This window comes from Schistocerca serialis, chromosome 3 (assembly GCF_023864345.2).
Source record: "Schistocerca serialis cubense isolate TAMUIC-IGC-003099 chromosome 3, iqSchSeri2.2, whole genome shotgun sequence".
Classification (NCBI taxonomy): Eukaryota; Metazoa; Arthropoda; class Insecta; order Orthoptera; family Acrididae; genus Schistocerca; species Schistocerca serialis.
In genome coordinates this window covers 879,213,449-879,234,602 of record NC_064640.1, presented here as the reverse complement: position 1 = coordinate 879,234,602, position 21,154 = coordinate 879,213,449, and the positions used below count along the sequence as shown (strand labels likewise).

General features: G+C 44.5%; 1 protein-coding gene across 3 annotated transcripts in view; it reads left to right on the top strand.

The window, feature by feature from the left end:
• The first annotated feature begins 526 nt into the window (after positions 1–526).
• The window catches only part of LOC126471079 (nuclear hormone receptor FTZ-F1 beta), a 410,975-nt gene continuing 390,347 nt past the window's right edge, over positions 527–21,154 (top strand). For all 3 annotated transcript variants that reach the window (XM_050099152.1, XM_050099151.1, XM_050099150.1), the window contains exon 1: positions 527–836. The gene's annotated coding sequence lies outside the window, so the exon portion shown is untranslated. The remainder of the gene's footprint in view (positions 837–21,154) is intronic.

The window sequence follows — 21,154 nt, the reverse complement described above, 5'->3', positions numbered from 1 at the left end:
GAAGCTCAATGCCCGCGCTTCCTTCAGATGCGCTGTTCGAAGCGAGGTAGTAGAAGCGAGTGAACAGCCCTGAAGAACGTGGCGACAACGATGCAGGCTACAGCAGCATCGTGATTCTGCATTAACAACTGTTCTAACACAAAGGTAAGGAAAGGCAACATTTCCTAACGAGACTTGGCTGGCAGTAACGCAACCTTCAGAAGGTGACAGTGCGCCCGGACAGGCCTCCGCGGTGTTATCTGGTTCTATTCGTGGAGCTTTAAGTTCGCGCAGGCACCCAACATGGCGGAGAGCGCTCCCCCCACCATCACTGCGCGGTCCCCCTCCACTGGGTGGGCGGGCCAGACCACAAACGGACCGCCTCCCCACTCACGACGTACTACAAGTGTCCGGTGCATTAAAAGCCCGTGAAAAAGCAAGACCGTAAGATGTTCGTAGCCCTTCGGCGCATTTCGGCTGCATTCGGGACGAAGAACCACTTCTTTCGGCGCTGGCCAGCAGACGCTTCGTGTCAGACAGTATTATTGTTGCCGCGTGCGCGAAGGTTTGAGTAGCAGATGTGTCTCGCGGTATGCTAATTATTTATGCCGTCGCCACATTCTGTATCTCTAGCATCGCAATCGAGCTGCTGGGAGGGACTGTCAATTCGGAACACGTGTGCGCTGTGTTTGTGACATGAAGTGAAAATTGGCCAATTTAACAAAAATAAATAAAAAAGGTGTGGTTATAATTAATTGTTGAACCTGCAATACATTTTACTAAACATAACAGTGAAGAGTAATAAACACATTTTTCTACTCGTTGGGAAACAATACAGAGGCAAAAAGGCGGCTGCGGTAAGTTTTTAAACATTTTTTCAAATTAGAATTTACTTCTTTTCATGTCGAATACACTTACTATATTTTTTAAAATACCATGAGAACTTAGTGCTCTGACCTCGTGGAGGTAACCAACCGTGTGTGCCTGTATTTCAAACTGATTTTCTTTTCTTTGTATTGTTGTCGCCGGTAGTTCGTGAATTTCTGCTAGAACTTTTAGTTGTGATGACAGGTACCACTGCGAGAATTTATTTCCTTGTTTCTCCTGAGTTACATTTTACTGTTATTTTTACAGCTGTCGTTATTTGTGTTTTCCGGTTTCCAAATAGTTATCGAATCATGAAAGTAACAATGCTCAGATATGTCATACCCACGCGGGGAAACAACCATGCACCGCTACCGTGCATCTAAACCGATTGAAATTTGGGCTTTGATTCCGCCTTAAACATGTGTTTCAAATGTGGAAATAGATGAATGTATCGTGTGGAGTTTATATAATTTTCAAGCGTAATTTTAATTTCCTCGTTATGTCACGAAATAGGTACATATACTTTCGGATTTGTGTTTGGGTCGTGGAACTAACACGTAAGAACAGCTGTTTCATGCAGCTCCCGCTTCGGTATGCCCTATTGTCACAATCACAGAAAGAAATATTCGTTTCGCAACCGATTACGTTACTAGAATTGAGGAATTTTGTTATGTGAGACTAGCACCGTTTTAGAATGTAGTGAAAGATGAAAAAAGAAATGTTTTAATTAAATAGAAAAACTGTGATGGATGTTTTAATTAAATAGAAAAACTGTGATGGAAATAATTATTTCGTAATAAAGAGTAATCAAGCTACTTTCTAACTTGAGTAAGTCGCAGGAGCCTGGTAGTTTGAATGAAACATTTGCCTGTCTCGATGATAGCGGTTGCGGATAAATGTGTATTGTGTATTTCGTTCTGTTTTAAATTCAGTGCCAGCAGAATTTGTCACTGACCAGTAAATGGTTTCGTAGGTAGTCAAAAATTTTAGCGGTTATTGATACAGCAAGATTCTTTTTACATTATAAATATTGGTTCAAAGAGAATAGCTGATGGGCAGACAATAGTGAGAATTAGCCTTGTAGAATTAAATTTGTATTCTGCATTCGTTTGTATACTAACTTGCCGAAAAATACAACACTGTTGAGTATTATAGGATACCACCTTTTTTAATGTTATACCAGTTACGTGTAGTAATTTTTATTGTGCAACAAACTTATATTTTGTACAGATACGAATATAAGTGTTATTTGTTGAAAATTATATCAGGATATGGAGAACAGTTCGTAATTGGGAGAGAGTGATATGCGTGGTGAACGCATTAGATTGTAATTGTTTATTAGTCTGCCAGTTGATGCGTGTGACTGAATGATCTGTCGTTAATTATTGGAATGTACTTCGCCTATCTGTAACGCTTGCGACGGCGCTCTCTTTCGGATTTGTGCACGTGTAAACATTATTTAAAACACAGAGCTAAGAACAAACGAAGTACTCACGCGGCCACATATTGCGAACTGAACATAGATAGTAGATATATCGCAAAATCGCATAATGCGTACGAGAATGTGGAGGAACTTCCAGTTTTATATCAGTAAATATTGGCGTCCGGGTTTGTCAGGGTCACTGGAACAGGCGTACTCTATTGTCACAGAACAAACAATTTGCTTGTTCTGTTTTCATAGAAACTAAAAAGTAATCCCAGAGTAGTCTGTGGCATAGAGAGAAAATACCAAGTAAATTCTTCAGCTGTGGTTTTTAGATTTTCGTGTTCTTTGCAGCTCTAGAAAATTTTAGGATACCGTATTCCATGAAGAGATGTTGAAATATGAAACGCAACACACGGCGTGTTTCAAGACTATCTAACATCAAAAGAATTAACTTTTATTTGAAATAGCGCTTCTGACTAGCGTCGTTAAAGAATCCTAGTTACAAGTATAGAGAAACTGTAGATAAAATGCATTTAAATGTGACATATGTTGAGTAACAGAGGCAGTTCGTACTTGAGAAGGAAGAGGGAACAGTAAGATACAGCACAAAACCAGTAATCTCAATTTTCCGTAGATGTAGCTTGCCCATGACGCCAGTATTACATTAGTGTGTTCATTTTCAGGGTTCTGCCGTTAAATTTGGTAAATGTTTCATGTCAGAGATTGACATTTGTTTAATAGCATAAGAGAGTCTTCAGGCAATAATTATCTAGCACGATTATCAGTATTAAATTCACACGTCATGGACAAAATATTCGCCATTGGTCTAGTACCAAGTGGTATTACTTGTTCCTGGCAGTTATAGTTACAGAATGTAACGCACCCATTTCTTATGTGGATTTACGAGCATCACTTATCAAATGTGCACGTGGCCACTAGAGCATATATATCCGTACTTTGACTTCATTCACCCGAGGACGAGTTACAAAATCAGATCACTGTTTCTGTTGTGGTTGTTTAGAGAAATGCATAGAACAAGATGTAAAAACCATTTCGGTGCCATCGGATTTCCTCGAAATGAAATATAGGAAATCGCATTATCGGGAATATCTGCTTTCTCTAGCCTATATCTGTAAATTTGACGAGGTGAGCTGCCAAAAGAGTATTCTCATTCATCGGCAGTGTGGACGAGCTCTGGCAAAGACGCGGAGACAAGTAAAGGGCGAGGTAGCATTCAGCTGCCGAACAGGAACGATGGTGACTCACAAGATTCAAGGTGGCGGCGAACTTTCCGCCAGCAGGAAATGGTTGCACCCATCAGCCCGGCTCCTTTGTCGCACGTTGCCTCTCTGTGTTGCCTTTTTACGATAACCAGCAGCGGAGCCGTACTGCCGTGGACACAGACCGGCCTCGCAGATTATGAAACGTAACTAATCGATAATTTAACGGTAGTCGTGACAAGCTTTGTGTTACGCAACATAATGAAGAAATTAAGCTCCCGAAATTTAGACATTGAACTGGAACGCAATGTTTGAATTGAGAGTACCATCTAGCAGATAGGAAGTGGTGGGGAGAGGGGAAAGAACGAGTGGAAACTGTCCAGCACAGAGCCTGTTGAATCCGGTAGTTAGATGCAAGCCTGGAAGCAGTAATAAAGATTGTTTAGTCATACAGGGGCGAACAGGATATGCGGCGAGCGCAAGCTTACAAGGAGAAAGTTTGGCGGTATAAGAGTCGGAAATCACTTTCTTTTCTTTCTCTTTCCTTATAAAGATCGTGAGTGCCATTCATTTCGAACTACAATGCAGGAATAACAGATAAATTATACATGGGAAGAGGAGGGTAGGAATTTTTCGAGAGTAAATAATCGCTTAATGTGATTCCCAATCTAGTTGGTGAGTTGTGACCTTTAGGGTAACATCAAACTTTCATCGATTATACCATGCACGTGCATTCGTTCTGCGTTTAAGATATTTAGTTTGTGGACGCTGACGAAACCCTCGATGAACATTCATAGCCAGAAACTGCAGCATCTTACTGGTAAGAAATTGTCCCACGTCTTGTAATTCTCTATTTGATTTCGAGTTTGCTGGGAAAAAAAATTCTAAAAGATCTGGAACTTTGTGAAGCCTACTTGTATTTTACAAGCGTAGTGAGGCTGGGGATAAGAATACGGAATATCGTATGCATCAGTCGGCCAGGTAATTTACGAACTGTAAAATAGTGCCCAACCCGGACTCCTGTAGACAAAATTAAACAGCATTGCACAGGATCTGGGTTGTCGCCGTGTATAGACTGTCTTCTGGAATACACGGCCGGGGCAACATTTCAGTCATTGTTACCTTTTATTAAGCAAAACCGTTCGTTTACAATACAACTTTTCGTACCGATTATCAACTAGAGACGTAAACTGCGTGGAAAAACCTGCGAAAAGCATAACGTTACCTGTATACATAGTTATCTGCGCCCTTAATACCAACGAATAGTTGTGCGTTGAGCAATTTGGGGATGGCAAACACAGAGTTGCTCGAGGAAAGAGAGAAATGCAGCTCCTAAACAAGAGGTTCATATGCGGCAGTCGTTGGCAGACGTAACTTTAAAGGTAGTGCAATGAAACCAACGTTAAACCCTTATAGCGACACAGTATAAGACGCATTACTACATCCAACTTTGTTACATGTCTGTGTCTGTCGGTGGCAGTATCTCAAAAGCAGAGCTACTTGGCTCAGAGTTGGTCGCCATTGTAACGATATATGTTGATGTAGCATTCTTTCTAGGATTAGCAGACTGAAAAGCCAAACTAACAGCTTATGTTAAAGTTGTCGAGTCCGTCCGCATTATGCGTCGAAATGCCAACTCTTATGACGCTGACACAATGGAAGCTATGCTGGCTACTGAAACTTAGAAACATCCCTAGTTTCAGAGCCAACATCGTTGTCATCTATTTACGAAACCTTATCCAGAGCCGTGGCTGCGCATATGTAAGGATTGTCCGAGTCACATCTGTTATTCCGTGAAACTTTCAAGCGCGAATACTATAATGTGTAAGCTATTCATTTCACAATTTCCTTTGTGTTGCAAGGACACTTGATGCTACAGCCATGTGAGCTCTAGTCGGTATCCAGGGATCCGCGCTGACAGTGTCCAGAAGTGTGGGTTTGTCCCGGTAAGGGATTTTAGCACGTCTGTTCCTCCATCGTGCATCAAGCATTCCACAAAACGTAGCTTCATATATCTCTCGGGTTCGTGCAGAACCACACTTAAATAGGCAGTCTCAGCCGCTACTCTTCAGAAAGGACGCTGGTGTGTACAAGTAGAAAGAGCTTCGAATCTCCCAGCGATAAATATCGATATGTATTAACAAGAACAGTAAAACACGAGGAACAATAATTTCTCCAGAAGCGACTTAGCAGCTCTTTTCATGACGGTAGCAGTTAATACGGGATAGGGCAGCGTAGTCCCTGCTGGCGTGCCGGTTATTCTTCGTCTTTTACTGTCCCTAATAATACACATCGATAAAACGGATTCGCATTAGACTAATTTTGGATCGCTCTATCGAATAGGCTCGTAAAATTCCGCTTTAAAAATAATTTTGATTGTAACCGGAAACAAACCGACGCCGGGCGACGATTGAAAGGCGTTTGTTTGCACTGACCCCAGCTACACGTAAAAAAAAAATGCAAATATCAAGCGAAACACCAGAGAAAATGCGCCCGACATCTCTTAGGAGAGACACCCTTCATATGCTGCGCAAGCAACTACACAGGGCAGGAAAGAGGGTGCTTCATTGTCTGCCACTTTCCGACCGCTACCTTTCTCGTTTGGAAATATGATTCCTTACGACTCGTAATCTGTCTTATCTTTTTATCGTAGTTCCCGCGGGAGATATGTAGTAGACGCGGCAGAATTGCTACTTTGCCTTCCTCGATTATCAGTCTTTTAAATATACCTCATCATTTTTCCAAATATTTCCCACTGAAATTCACTCTTCATCTTCGCCACACATACTTGCGGTCTGTTCCGGCTGTTACAATCCAGGCAATGCGTCTCTGAAATGCTTCGATGTCTGTTGCCATGCCTACTAGAAATTGACTCCAAACAGTGGGGTACGGGTGGCAGTAGCCGTTTGCATGCGGTTTCTTGTACAGAAAAATCCTGTTTTTCAGAATTCTCCCAAAAAGTATAAATTTCCCTTTCCTAATACAGAGTTCTCGTCTTCTTTCCACATCCTATCACTTCGGAGTATTACGCCTATACATGAGTCTGTGACTAATCTTGTTGTAAGATTCTTTCCCTTTTTGTTCAGAACTGCAAGCTTGCGTTAGTCGTTCACTTTCAGAAGTGACCAATAGTGCTGCAGAGAGAGGTACCAGAGGTAACAACATATCGATGCTCATCTTGCGCATTGCACTGTACATTTTGTCTTATGTGGGTTCTCGGATTTAGCCATTTGGCGCACATAATGCGTCATCATAGTGCCGGTTTGTGAAGACAAAGCAGCATTCGAACGATTGTGACAACACTGAAGCACATCTAACAACGGAAGCTGGTGTCAAACAGACTATTATAGAATGCCATAATACGAGTATAGCAAAGATTCCGCGGAAACGTTATACAGGTAGTTTTCAACTGTCATCGCACTGTCAGTATTATACAGTCTGTTTGTTGGCCTGTAATTAAATATTATTTATTTTCATTTGTAACGTCTCGGGTGGGATTGACTCTCTCCGTCACCTTTCTCGTTTGCAGTGTCCTGTGCGTAATAATTATATTCCACGCGCTAATACTTTGTTGTTTACATGTCTTCAAATTTCCGTTTCTTTACGAGGCCTCGCTAGAACACACGGCTGGATATGGGAGAAAATTCGCGTGAAAATTATAATTGTTTCCTTGTAATATGCCCTTGTCAGTAAATAACTATTTTTATTTGCTTTTCCCATTATCAGTTTTCGTGTTTGTATCTGCATGGTGCTCCATAATTGCTGCCACGCACTTCTAGAGGATGTAAGGGGACTTGGAACATAAAGGTTTATGTGGAAAGTATGTCCGAGAACTTCATTTCCATGATCCCATGATCGTCAAATCTGCTCATGTGTTCAACCTTGATGACTTTCAGATCTCCCTGTAGCCTGTGTAAGTGAAGACTGCAAAGTCGCTACTTGTTTCGGACTGAAGGGAAACTGGAGGTCCCCCCATAACCGGTTCAGCGAACTGGTTCTCAGGTCGGAAGTGGTCGAAGGGCGTATCACCTTGTAGATCGACTACAGATTCTGCCGTTTCGGGAGCTAAGGAGCGTCCGCGATGCCTTCATCGTGTCTTAGAGTATGGCAGATGGCCGTGCGGAGCTTTCGGCGTGTGGCGCTTAAGGGAAGCAGAATTCTACATCTACATTTATACTCCGCAAGCCACCCAAAGGTGTGTGGCGGAGGGCATTTTACATGCCACTGTCATTACCTCCCTTTCCTGTTCCAGTCGCGAATGGTTCGCGGGAAGAACGACTGTCTGAAAGCCTCCGTGCGCGCTCAATCTCTCTAATTTTACATTCGTGATCTCCTCGGGAGGTATAAGTAGGGGGAAGCAATATATTCGATACCTCATCCAGAAACGCACCCTCTCGAAACCTGGCGAGCAATCTACACCGCGATGCAGAGCGCCTCTCTTGCAGAGTCTGCCACTTGAGTTTATTAAACATCTCCGTAACGCTATCACGGTTACCAAATAACCCTGTGACGAAACGCGCCGCTCTTCTTTGGATCTTCTCTATCTCCTCCGTCAAACCGATCTGGTACGGATCCCACACTGATGAGCAATACTCAAGTATAGGTCGAACGAGAGTTTTCTAAGCCACCTCCTTTGTTGATGGACTACATTTTCTAAGCACTCTCCCAATGAATCTCAACCTGGTACCCGCCTTACCAACAATTAATTTTATATGATCATTCTACTTCAAATCGTTCCGCACGCATACTCCCAGATATTTTACAGAAATAACTGCTACCAGTGTTTGTTCCGCTATCATATAATCATACAATAAAGGATCCTTCTTTCTATGTATTCGCAATACATTACATTTGTCTATGTTAAGGGACAGTTGCCACTCCCTGCACCAAGTGCCTATCCGCTGCAGATCTTCCTGCATTTCGCTACAATTTTCTAATGGTGCAACTTCTCTGTATACTACAGCATCATCCGCGAAAAGCCGCATGGAACTTCCGACACTATCTACTAGGTCATTTATATATATTGTGAAAAGCAATGGTCCCATAACACTCCCCTGTGGCACGCCAGAGGTTACTTTAACGTCTGTAGACGTCTCTCCATTGATAACAACATGCTGTGTTCTGTTTGCTAAAAACTCTTCAATCCAGCCACACAGCTGGTCTGATATTCCGTAGGCTCTTACTTCGTTTATCAGGCGACAGTGCGGAACTGTATCGAACGCCTTCCGGAAGTCAAGAAAAATATCATCTACCTGGGAGCCTGTATCTAATATTTTCTGGGTCTCATGAACAAATAAAGCGAGTTGGGTCTCACACGATCGCTGTTTCCGGAATCCATGTTGATTCCTACATAGTAGATTCTGGGTTTCCAGAAACGACATGATACTCGAGCAAAAAACATGTTCTAAAATTCTACAACAGATCGACGTCAGAGATATAGGTCTATAGTTTTGCGCAACTGCTCGACGACCCTTCTTTAAGACTAAACGAACTTCGTGGACAACCGTCTGCAACAGTGAGACGCTGCGGCCTGTAGGCTAGGCTCTGGCTCTGAGCACTATGGGACTCAACTGCTGTGGTCATTAGTCCCCTAGAACTTAGAACTACTTAAACCTAACTAACCTAAGGACATCTCACACACCCATGCCCAAGGCAGGATTCGAACCTGCGACCGTAGCAGCAGCGCGGCTCCGGGCTGGAGCGCCTAGAACCGCACGGCCACCACGTGTAGACTAGGTGCCGGGCATCAAGCTCCACTGCTGTTTCTCAATGCAAGTAGCATTTCTCTGTTTCGCCCATCTCTACGTTACAGAGGCTTCATTGATTACATTTTTTCTTCTTTTTTGGGGGGCTTTGATGTGTGATAAGGTGTGATCTTCATACTGAACTTTTCCCTCCCGATTTCAGTGCTTAATATTCGTTTTCTGCTGCTTTGTAAATCTTAAATACAGATTATATCGCAATTAAGGAGTCGAATTTTAGTTCTTGCCATTGTTATGATACTGCCCTTCCTGTTCACGTACATCCCCATGATTAGCTTCGCTTAATCAACATTCGGAGAGATTGCTTGATTCACACTTTCAAGAAAGATCGAGTTAGTTGCTTCCGAGGCCATACGGTCCGGCATCACTTTCATTGGGTTCCATTTGTTAGCGGAAGCCGTGGACAGACGAGGTGTAAAGCCACAACGTCCTGAAGGATCTTTCTTTGTGTAGTTAACAGTCTTTTTATCTGCCATCTGAAATCATCATTGATCAAGTACAGTGATTTAGGAAAAGACAGACATACATGAAGAGCTGAAAGTATGGACGATACTGAAGATCATACGTCTGATGCAGATATGATCCATTTTAAATAGAGGTGCAGATATTTGAAACACACGGTGTCCGGCACGTTGATAATTTGAATTTTTCCACCATATCGTTGTCGAGTGAGGTGAAGTGGTAACTAAAACACTGGACTGTTATTCATGGCTAATGTGGTTAAAATATTCGTAAGGCCATCCAAATTGTCGATGGTTTCCGTAAATCACTTCGGTTGAATGCCTTAAAATTAATACTACCTATTTCCTACCGAAACCTAGCGAAACGGTAGTTTCTAACTTTCCATGTGATTCGATGAGGTTGGGTAAAAAACGATTCTACTGGCAAAAATGCAAACCAGGAAAGGATTACTTGCCCGCGTATCTTTTCATGCTTTCAGGTAGCTCTATCTTGAATGGTATTGGGAAGCACATACCCGAAACGAACCGAACCAGCCAATTTTCTTGAAAATTTTTCGTCCTAATTTTTCCCGATAAAATACATTTCTGGCTAACTTTTATGGACAAACTGAATGGTGAACCTTTCATTGCTTGGATTCTCACTGCAAAACGTAAAAGTGGTCAACTTCAAAATTTCAAACGGGAGGCTGGTACAAAATCAGACTCTTGGAAGAGAGCTCTTAAGACTGAACGTTTTCTTTAGTCTAGGATGTTTTCTCATGTTGCGCCATTTCGTTATCCTCAAGGTAATAATCCTGACGTTGACGAGTTGAGCAACGCCTTAGGAAGGAAATAAATTACTACAGAAAAAATGGATGTACTTTTTTCTTCTATTTTCTTGCTCTTTCGACCTGTCAGTGGTCGTCGTCAGATTGTCGTATATATAAGGGACGATCAAAAAATTTCCGTTCCAATGCCAGACTAATCCCTTGCGTACATGTCGCTGCTTATATACTGGCAGAGGAGTTGCGCTAGACCACGTTTACGCAGGAGCAACGTCCTGAAACGGAAGTTTCCGTTAGAATGCCACAGTAGCTCCATGCCTACATTCGGTTCTTATATACCGCCATAGGAGTTGAACACGGTCGCATATACGTTGCAGCAGTGTCCTGAAACATAAACTTTTTGATCGCCGATTATACTTTTAGGAATATAGCACTTAAAACTGATCTTTCTTATTTTTAAGTTTCAAATGATTTTCTGTTTAGCGATAGAACAAAGATTTATGATTTTAGTGTTCGAGTAGCCTTTTTGTACCGATTTTGTGAGGAAAGGCACCACTGCCTAATTCCGAATTACTATGATATATTATAGTAATATAATATGCACATTGGGTACTCCGAAGTATGTCTACAGCTGGCTACGACTGGTAGAATACCGAATTTGGCCTTACGTTTTATCCCTTGTTGGAGGACTTTGGTGGCATAGTGTGTCTAGGATGCCACTCTGCTTTTTAAAGAAAATGTAAAAAAATATACGTGAGGTTTTAAGCCAGGTGGCCTTGGCGGAGACAATGCTGGTTTTCTGTTTAAAAAAACACTTGCTCTTCAAGTAAAACAAGCCTGCCATCCATCTTTTTACAACACTCACAGTGGTGCTGCTAATGGAATGTCTGATAGCAACATGGTCATTTTTGGCAGCAGAAATTAAAAGTTACTGTTCACTCCAAAACTATAAGAAAGTACAAAAAAAAAAAAAAAAAAAAAAAGTTTCATTCGTACTACGACATCGAAACACGTATTTTGACGCACATCCATCCCAACAAATAGTCTGTTTCTCTCATAAAGCACTGTTCTACTCAGCGGGGACGTTCTTTGATGATGTCTCTGAAAGGGTGCATTAGACCAAATTGTTTTATCGAAAAAGCACAGTTTTAGGAGCTATATCCAACAATACTAATTTTGCACCATCTCTCCATAGGAAATTCTGAATCTAATTTCGTTTCCTCACATTTCCAACAGATTCCAGCCGATTCAAGGTTCGAAATTCGTCCTCAAACTTCGGCGGAAAGCCTCTCACGTCATAACTTGTCAGCCAGGGCTATGGAATAGTTTTGTCGATATTATTGTCTGAATACCGTTGTGTGTCTCTTTTAAACAGATTAACTGTATTTTTTGTATCGGATGTCAGGTCACTTGCGTTCTTTCAAATTAATAATCTCGGTACCGTAACCAAATAACTGTTTATGAAATGGACGCTATGACGCCTTTGGATATTCATCACATGTCGGTGAATATTTATAAGAAATTTGCTCCTTCATTTTTAAAAGTTAGGAATTACAAATGGCTCAAATGGCTCTGAGCACTATGGGACTTAACTTCTGAGGTCATCAGTCCCTTAGAACTTAGAACTACTTAAACCTAACTAACCTAAGGACATCACACACACCCATGCCCGAGGCAGGATTCGAACCTGCTACCGTAGCGGTCGCGTGGTTTCAGACTGCAGCGCCTAGAACCGCTCGGCCACACCGGCCGGCCTGGAAATTAAATATCAGAATTTCGTCGTGAGTGTACTTCTCTTCAGGATGACTGGCGTAAAGGAAATACCATAACTGCAACCGTGTATGAAAGCTTCGGAAAAATGTACAGCATGGCGTTAGAAGATCGGCGATTAAAGGTGTAGAGATTTTCTGACGCCACAGGTATACCAGGAGAAAGAGTACGGTGCATTTTACACGAAGAAGTATATGTAAGGAAGCTTTGTATCAGGTGGATGAATTCTGACCAAGATAAATCCAAAAAATCGTATTTATAAGTAATATTTATGCCGCTTTAAAACGTATCCATCTATTTTTGTGCGTCAACTCGTTACCGTGAATAAGACACGGATCTAGAGCTTCACGCCAGAAACGATACCACAGACAAGTGTGACGTATATTTCATGTGCGGGGAATATTGTGGACAGTGTTTCGTGGCCTTCGAAACGGAGTCCTGTCATTGATTTCTTTGCAAAGGGCAAATAACTGCCCTACCAACTGCATTACGTGACATTAGACCCGAACTGAAGAAAAGAGTATATGTTTTACATGAAAATACGCCTGCGAATAAAAGTGTTTCAACAATGAGAAAAATGAGCGATTTCAAGGACGAAAAATTTGAGCATCGAGGTAAGACAATTGACTTGCGGTCGTGAGAACGGTGATTCGAATTCCCACCCGATCATGTAGATTTAGTGTTTCCGTGATACACTGGAGTAGTTCTTTAGAAAAGAACGCGGTCGGTTTCCTTCCATATCCTTCCAGCAGTCCAAGATTTTGTTCTTTCTCTAATCACTTTGTCGTCAATGGGACAATAAACCCTAAACTCCCTTCATTTTTATTGCAGCAGCGCCAAATTCATCAACAACAAAAAATGTTCAAATGTGTGTGAAATCTTATGGAACTTAACTGCTAAAGTCATCAGTCCCTAAGCTTACACATTACTTAACCTAAATTATCCTAAGGACAAACACACACAACCATGCCCATTATCGTGCTACAGTGGTTTGAGGAGTATTGTAGCGAACTCACTTTGATGTCTCGCCGACCAAATTCGCCTGATATAAATCCTAAGGAACACATGTAGGTCGCTATCGGACACCGTAATCGCGTATGCAGATCAGCCGCCCGTTACTTTCGCGAATTACATGACGTGTGTGCAGACATATAATGCCCCATACGTCCAAAAACCTACCAACGTACTGTGGAATGCCTGATACGCAGAATCAGTGACGTATTTCGTTCCAAACACGGACGAACAAGCTATTAAGCAGGTAACCGTAATGTTTTGGCTCATCAGTGTAAGTGCAATGCTACGACTCTGATTCACATTATTTCATTACCACGTCAACAGTTTTTCTTTGGACTTGGATGACCGTTTCCTCATGAAAGAACCTATTATTTTATTAAAAATGATATGTGTTAATTTCTGCATATAATAATCACGGTTTAAAGGGGTTAATATACTTATTAGCTGTGATTGTAATCCCAACGGTTTGTTATTTTCAAGATTACACATCGGAATCCGTGGCACACGTAAGGAATAGGCCTAGCACAATCAAAGAAAATCGGCCGGATCCCATTTCATGGTGATGAGAGCAACTAATATCGACTAGAGAAGAAAAACATGGTATCTGAAACCTCTCACTTGCTTCTTTTGGTGCTAGTACTTGTTTTTGCACCCATTAAATGGGCGTTGGCCAATTTTGTACGCTTCTGATATAGATAATGTTTGGCACTGCACCCGATATGTATGTTTGAAAATGACAAATCGTCGATATTTCAATCGCAAGCAATATTGACAGTGCTGGACATTAAAACTACAACTCCATGAAAGCAACACGCAACAGATGTCAAATTGGCATGAAGTGTTGGGCTACTGCATGCTTAGAAATGCAAATAATTAGCAATTCAGTGCAACCGTACAAAATAGACAGGATTAATACATTCCGCATATAAGGAGATTAAGGGTTGGGTTGATTTGGGCGAAGAGACCAAACAACGAGGTCATCGGTCTCTACGCATTAGGAAAGGATGGGGAAGAAAGCCCGCCATGCCCTGGAAAAGGAACCATCCCGGCATTTGCCTGAAGCGATTTATGGAAATCACGGAAAACCTAAATCAGGATGACCGAACGCAGGATTGAACCTTCGTCCTCCCGAATGCGAGTCCAGTGTGCTAACCACTGCACCACCTCGCTCGGTCGAAGATTAAGCAGCAGGTTTCTCTTTCTGAAGTGGCATTTTTTTTTTGGTCAGATGATCGTGTTATGTGCCGCACTGCAAACTGTTAACGAAGGAACGAGCATACGGAATAGGTTCCCAGAGATGTGAGTGGAACGAAGACTTCGTAATAGAACCCAGTACGTTGCTCCGGCAGCGAGTGATCATCAGAGCCAGGGAACTGTGATCGTACTGCTATTATTCTCGACATACCTAAATTATCAGAGGGACAGAGCGAGCAGAAATCTTCTGATGATGCTCTGGTGTACGAGAAGTTGTCACCGTTGAGTGACTGTAGCATACAAGATGACTTAGACAAAATATCTAGTTTGTATGATGAATGGTAGTTAGCTCTAAATGTAGAAAAATGTAAGTTAATGCAGATGAGTAGGAAAAACAATCAAGTAATGTTGGAATACAACATTAGTAAAGTACTGCTTGAGACAGTCACGTCGATTAAATATCTAGGCGCAAGGCTACAAAGCGATATGAAATAGGAGTAGCATGTAAGGATTTTAGTATTAAAGGAGAATAGTCGACTTCGGTTCGTTGGGAGAATTTTAAGACAGTCTGGTTCATCTGTAAAGGAGACCGCGTATATAACACTAGTGCGACCGATTCTCGAATACCGCCCGACCGCCCAAATTTTGGGATCTCCGCCATGTCGGACTGAAGGGAGACATCGAAGCAATTCAAAGGTGGGCTGCTAAACTTATTATCCGTAGATTCAAACAACACGCACATATTACGGAGATGCTTCAGGAACTCAGATGGGAATCCCTGGCGGGAAGGCGAAATTCTTCTCGAGGAACACTGTTGGGTAAATTTAGAGAACCGGCATTTGAAGGTGACTGCAGAACGATTCTACTGCCGCCAAAGCACTTTTCGCGGAAAGGTCACGAAGATAAGGTGGCGTATATTTGCGAGTAGAATAGGAAAAGAAGAAACTAATTCTGGTACAATGTACCCGCCACCACGCACCATGCGGTGGCGTACGAAGTATGTATGTTGATTTAGATGTATTTCGCGTGTAAGAAGGGAAAAGTCTACCACTGCGTGTTGGAATTCAACAGATGCAGAATCATGGCCTATCGGGACTGCGGTGTATCGTTCCGCGATATTGCTGCTCGAGTTGTTTGAGATCCCACGCTCTGTATGCGAATATGGAATCGATGGGTTTAGGAGGGCCATTCTCAACGCCGTGTAGAATCTCAACGCCCGCGGAAGTCGACATATTGGTCGCTCGTGAGTGAATGATCATACAGACACTTCACGTACCTTGAATCAGGAAATTGACTTGTTTGCCTTAAACCATCAACACAGAGAGGGGCAGTGCGACGTTATCTGAAGTACCGCGGATTGTCAGCAAGGCGACCATTGTTGCGGCTTTCTTCCTGCAGCAGGTGCATGCGGACAAGGACGACACTGGACAAAGAAGTGGCACCAATTCGCCCTTTTTTCAGAGGAGTCGTGGATCTACCCACGCTATCACGATGGACGTATCCGTGTGCAGAGCCTCTGAAGAGGATGAACATTGACAGATTACACTACCGGCCATTAAAATTGCTACAACAAGAAGAAATACAGATGATAAACGGGTATTCATTGGACAAATATATTATACTAGAACTGACATGTGATTACATTTTCACGCAATTTGGGTACATAGATCCTGAGAAATCAGTACCCAGAACAACCACCTCTGGCCGTAATAACTAGCTTGATACGCCTGGGCATTGAGTCAAACAGAGCTTCGATTGCGTGTAAAGGTACAGCTGCCCATGCAGCTTCAACACGATACCACAGTTTATCAAGAGTAGTGACGCGTATTGTGACGAGCCAATTGCTCGGCCACCATTGACCAGACGTTTTCAATTGGTGAGAGATCCGGAGAATGTGCTGGCCAGGGCAGCAGTCGAACATTTTCTGTATCCAGAAAGGCCCGTACAGGACCTACAACATGCGATCGTGCATTATCGTGCTGAAATGTAGGGTTTCGCAGGGATCGAATGAAGGGTAGAGCCACGGGTCGTAACACATCTGAAATGTAACGTCCACTGTTCAAAGTGCCGTCAATGCGAACAAGAGGTGACCGAGACGTGTAACCAATGGCACCCCATGCCGTCACGCCGGGTGATACGCCAGTATGGCCATGACGAATACACGCTTCCAATGTGCATTCACCGCGATGTCGCCAAACACGGATGCGACCATCATGATGCTGTAAACAGAACCTGGCTTCATCCGAAAAAATGACGTTTTGCCATTCGTGCACCCAGATTCGTCGTTGAGTACACCATCGCAGGCGCTCCAGTCTGTGATGCACCGTCAAGGGTAACCGCAGCCATTGTCTCCGAGCTGATAGTCCATGCTACTGCAAACGTCGTCGAACTGTTCGTGCAGATGGTTGTTGTCTTGCAAACGGTCCCCATCTGTTGACTCATGGATCGAGACGTGGCTGCACGATCCGTTACGGCCATGCGGATAAGATGCTTGTCATCTCGACTGCTAGTGATACGAGGCCGTTGGGATCCAGCACGGCGTTCCGTATTACCCTCCCGAACCCACCCATTCCATATTCTGCTAACAGTCATTCGATCTCGACCAACGCGAGCAGCAATGTCGCGATACGATAAACTGCAATTGCGATAGGCTACAATCCGACCCTTATCAAAGTCGGAAACATGATGGTACGCATTTCTCCTCCTTACACGAGGCATCACAACAACGTTCCACCAGGTAACGCCGGTGAACTGCTGTTTGTGTATGAGATATCGGTTGGCCGGCCGTCGTGGCCGAGCGTTTCTAGGTACTACAGTCTCAACCCGCGCGACCGCTACGGTCGCAGGTTCGAATCCGTCCTCGGGCATGGATGTGTGTGATGTCCTTAGGTTAGTTAGGTTTAAGTAGTTCTAACTTCTAGGGGACTGATGACCTCAGCAGTTAAGTCCCATAGTGCTCAGAGCCATTTGAACCATTTTTTGAGGAATCGGTTGGAAACTTTCCTCATGTCAGTACGTTGTAGGTGTCGCCACCGGCGCCAACCTTGTGTGAATGCTCTGAAAAGTTAGTCATTCGCATATCAAAGCATCTTCTTCCTATCGGTTAAATTTCGCGTCTGTAGCACGTCATCTTCGTGGTGTAGCAATTTTAATGGCCAGTAGTGTACATTCTAGATCATCGTACAGACCGGTCACCTGGCGTGTAGCCCTAAGATGCCACGTGGTACACAACAGGAACACTCTGGTTCACATAGCTCGTATTTGGACAGCAGCCTTTACTTTTTGACAGGTTAAGGCCGGTGTCTGTGCCTTATCTTCGAGCTCTCCTTGACGTTATCTTTCAACAAGGTAACGCAAGACAGCGTGTAGCGCATGTTGTCCTGCCCTACCTCGACAAAGTGTGTGTTCCACTGTGTAAGGGGTCCGTAGGCCCTTACTATAACTTTGCACTCGGCACAGGTGGATAGGGCGAACAATCGATTGTGGCGTGTTGCGAGAGTGAGTGTCGAGATGCGCCAGAGTGGTTGGCGGGAATGGTGTGTGTGTGTGGAGGCCATTATTGGAATACGGAATGGTGTGTGTGTGTGTGGAGGCCATTATTGGAATACAGGGTTTTGAACCGAGAAGGTTGTCACCATGGCTGTAGTCAGACCCCTAAATAATAAATAAATACACCGAGCGAGGTGGCGCAGTGGTTAGCACACTGGACTCGCATTCGGGAGGACGACGGTTCAATCCCGTCTCCGGCCATCCTGATTTAGGTTTTCCGTGATTTCCCTAAATCGTTTCAGGCAAATGCCGGGATGGTTCCTTTGAAAGGGCACGGCCGATTTCCTTCCCAATCCTTCCCTAACCCGAGCTTGCGCTCCGTCTCTAATGACCTCGTTGTCGACGGGACGTTAAACACTAACCACCACCACCACCACCACCAATAAATAAATACCGGGAAAGTGATGAAGTATCTTTATAAAAGTGAGCAGTGACGTTACTAGTGCCTATATTTAGTTTCGCGTCTACCGCGCCGGCCTAACCTTGGATTGCAGTGTTGGATGCAGTGATGGATTAGCGTGTGACGATAATGGGAAATGAAGAAAGCCTCTGCTGGGATTTGCCGTAATGAGATATGTATGACGAAGGCAGTGACTGTCTCCTTTTTGTGTTCTGAGAAGAATATAAGTTCGTAGTTAGTAAAACTGTGTTGGTGTTCCTTATTACCATACATTGAGTGTTCTAGTATTGAACAGGACGAACCGGAAAGTAACAACTTCCGTAGCAGTCAATTCCGACTACCAGCCCCATTAGGTTCACGATCATGTTAATAATAAGTATTGGGCTGCTATTCGATCAGATCAGGTCGGGATAAAAACGGAGGTGTTACAACTACTGCCCTGTCTCCAGCATTTCTCACCTATCGAACACATGGGGTCATTGGTTGCCGAGAGATTCGCACGCCACCGCCCGCCGGCCACTACAATTGGTGAACCCTGTTCGGAGGTGAAGCAGCATGGAATGACGTACCTATACCTGTCATCGGAGCTTAGTTGGACTCGATTGCAAAGTAAAATTTCGTCGGTCGCTATTCTTCCTGGTGTAAATTTAATGGCCACAAGTGTATCGTCTCAAAAAATTTAATAACGCCGCGGATCGATTTTTTTTTTTTTTCTTCGAGCTCTGGGATTGTTAGTGTGTTGAGGTATTCACCACGAGGCAGAAAGGTGGTGGTGACCCCTGGGAGATAGTGAGGCAGGTAGAAATGGAAAGCAGGCGGCACGTGGCCGCGCGAGCGCGAGAAAGTGTCGGCGGGGCGGCAGCTTTTTTGTTGATGTAACGCGGTTTGGCTGGGAAGTGAAACTACAGGAGAGAGCCCGCCCGCCACCGGATTCGCACGCCAGTCTTGCGCCGGCCGGAGCGGGCCACACAAAGGGTTGCGCAAACTCTCCAGACCATCCCTGCCGCGCGCGCCTGCACCGCCAACCCGCTCGACTTATCGTTAGGCACAGATCGATCCGAAACCAGAGTAACCAATAGCGTTTTGCAGCATTCCGATCGGGTCAGTCATTCGCTTGCTACTTCGGAGACTTTATATCGGATTTCGTCGTATTCGTAGTTTTATGCTTAAAGAGTCAAAATTGGCGGCAAATGAGTAACGTGACACGTTCTTTATTCGCGGTATACATCTACATCTACATGATTACTCTGCAATTCACATTTAAGTGCTTGGCAGGGGGTTCATCGAACCACAATCATACTATCTCCCTACCATTCCACTCCCGAACAGCGCGCGGGAAAAACGAACACCTAAACCTTTCTGTTCGAGCTCTGATTTCTCTTATTTTATTTTGATGACCATTCCTACCTATGTAGGTTGGGCTCAACAAAATATTTTCGCATTCGGAAGAGAAAGTTGGTGACTGAAATTTCGTAAATACACTCCTGGAAATGGAAAAAAGAACACATTGACACCGGAGTGTCAGACCCACCATACTTGCTCCGGACACTGCGAGAGGGCTGTACAAGCAATGATCACACGCACGGCACAGCGGACACACCAGGAACCGCGGTGTTGGCCGTCGAATGGCGCTAGCTGCGCAGCATTTGTGCACCGCCGCCGTCAGTGTCAGCCAGTTTGCCGTGGCATACGGAGCTCCATCGCAGTCTTTAACACTGGTAGCAAGCCGCGACAGCGTGGACGTGAACCGTATGTGCAGTTGACGGACTTTGAGCGAGGGCGTATAGTGGGCATGCGGGAGGCCGGGTGGACGTACCGCCGAATTGCTCAACACGTGGGGCGTGAGGTCTCCACAGTACATCGATGTTGTCGCCAGTGGTCGGCGGAAGGTGCACGTGCCCGTCGACCTGGGACCGGACCGCAGCGACGCACGGATGCACGCCAAGACCGTAGGATCCTACGCAGTGCCGTAGGGGACCGCACCGCCACTTCCCAGCAAATTAGGGACACTGTTGCTCCTGGGGTATCGGCGAGGACCATTCGCAACCGTCTCCATGAAGCTGGGCTACGGTCCCGCACACCGTTAGGCCGTCTTCCGCTCACGCCCCAACATCGTGCAGCCCGCCTCCAGTGGTGTCGCGACAGGCGTGAATGGAGGGACGAATGGAGACGTGTCGTCTTCAGCGATGAGAGTCGCTTCTGCCTTGGTGCCAATGATGGTCGTATGCGTGTTTGGCGCCGTGCAGGTGAGCGCCACAATCAGGACTGCATACGACCGAGGCACACAGGGCCAACACCCGGCATCATGGTGTGGGGAGCGATCTCCTACACTGGCCGTACACCACTGGTGATCGTCGAGGGGACACTGAATAGTGCACGGTACATCCAAACCGTCATCGAACCCATCGTTCTACCATTCCTAGACCGGCAAGGGAACTTGCTGTTCCAACAGGACAATGCACGTCCGCATGTATCCCATGCCACCCAACGTGCTCTAGAAGGTGTAAGTCAACTACCCTGGCCAGCAAGATCTCCGGATCTGTCCCCCATTGAGCATATTTGGGACTGGATGAAGCGTCGTCTCACGCGGTCTGCACGTCCAGCACGAACGCTGGTCCAACTGAGGCGCCAGGTGGAAATGGCATGGCAAGCCGTTCCACAGGACTACATCCAGCATCTCTACGATCGTCTCCATGGGAGAATAGCAGCCTGCATTGCTGCGAAAGGTGGATATACACTGTACTAGTG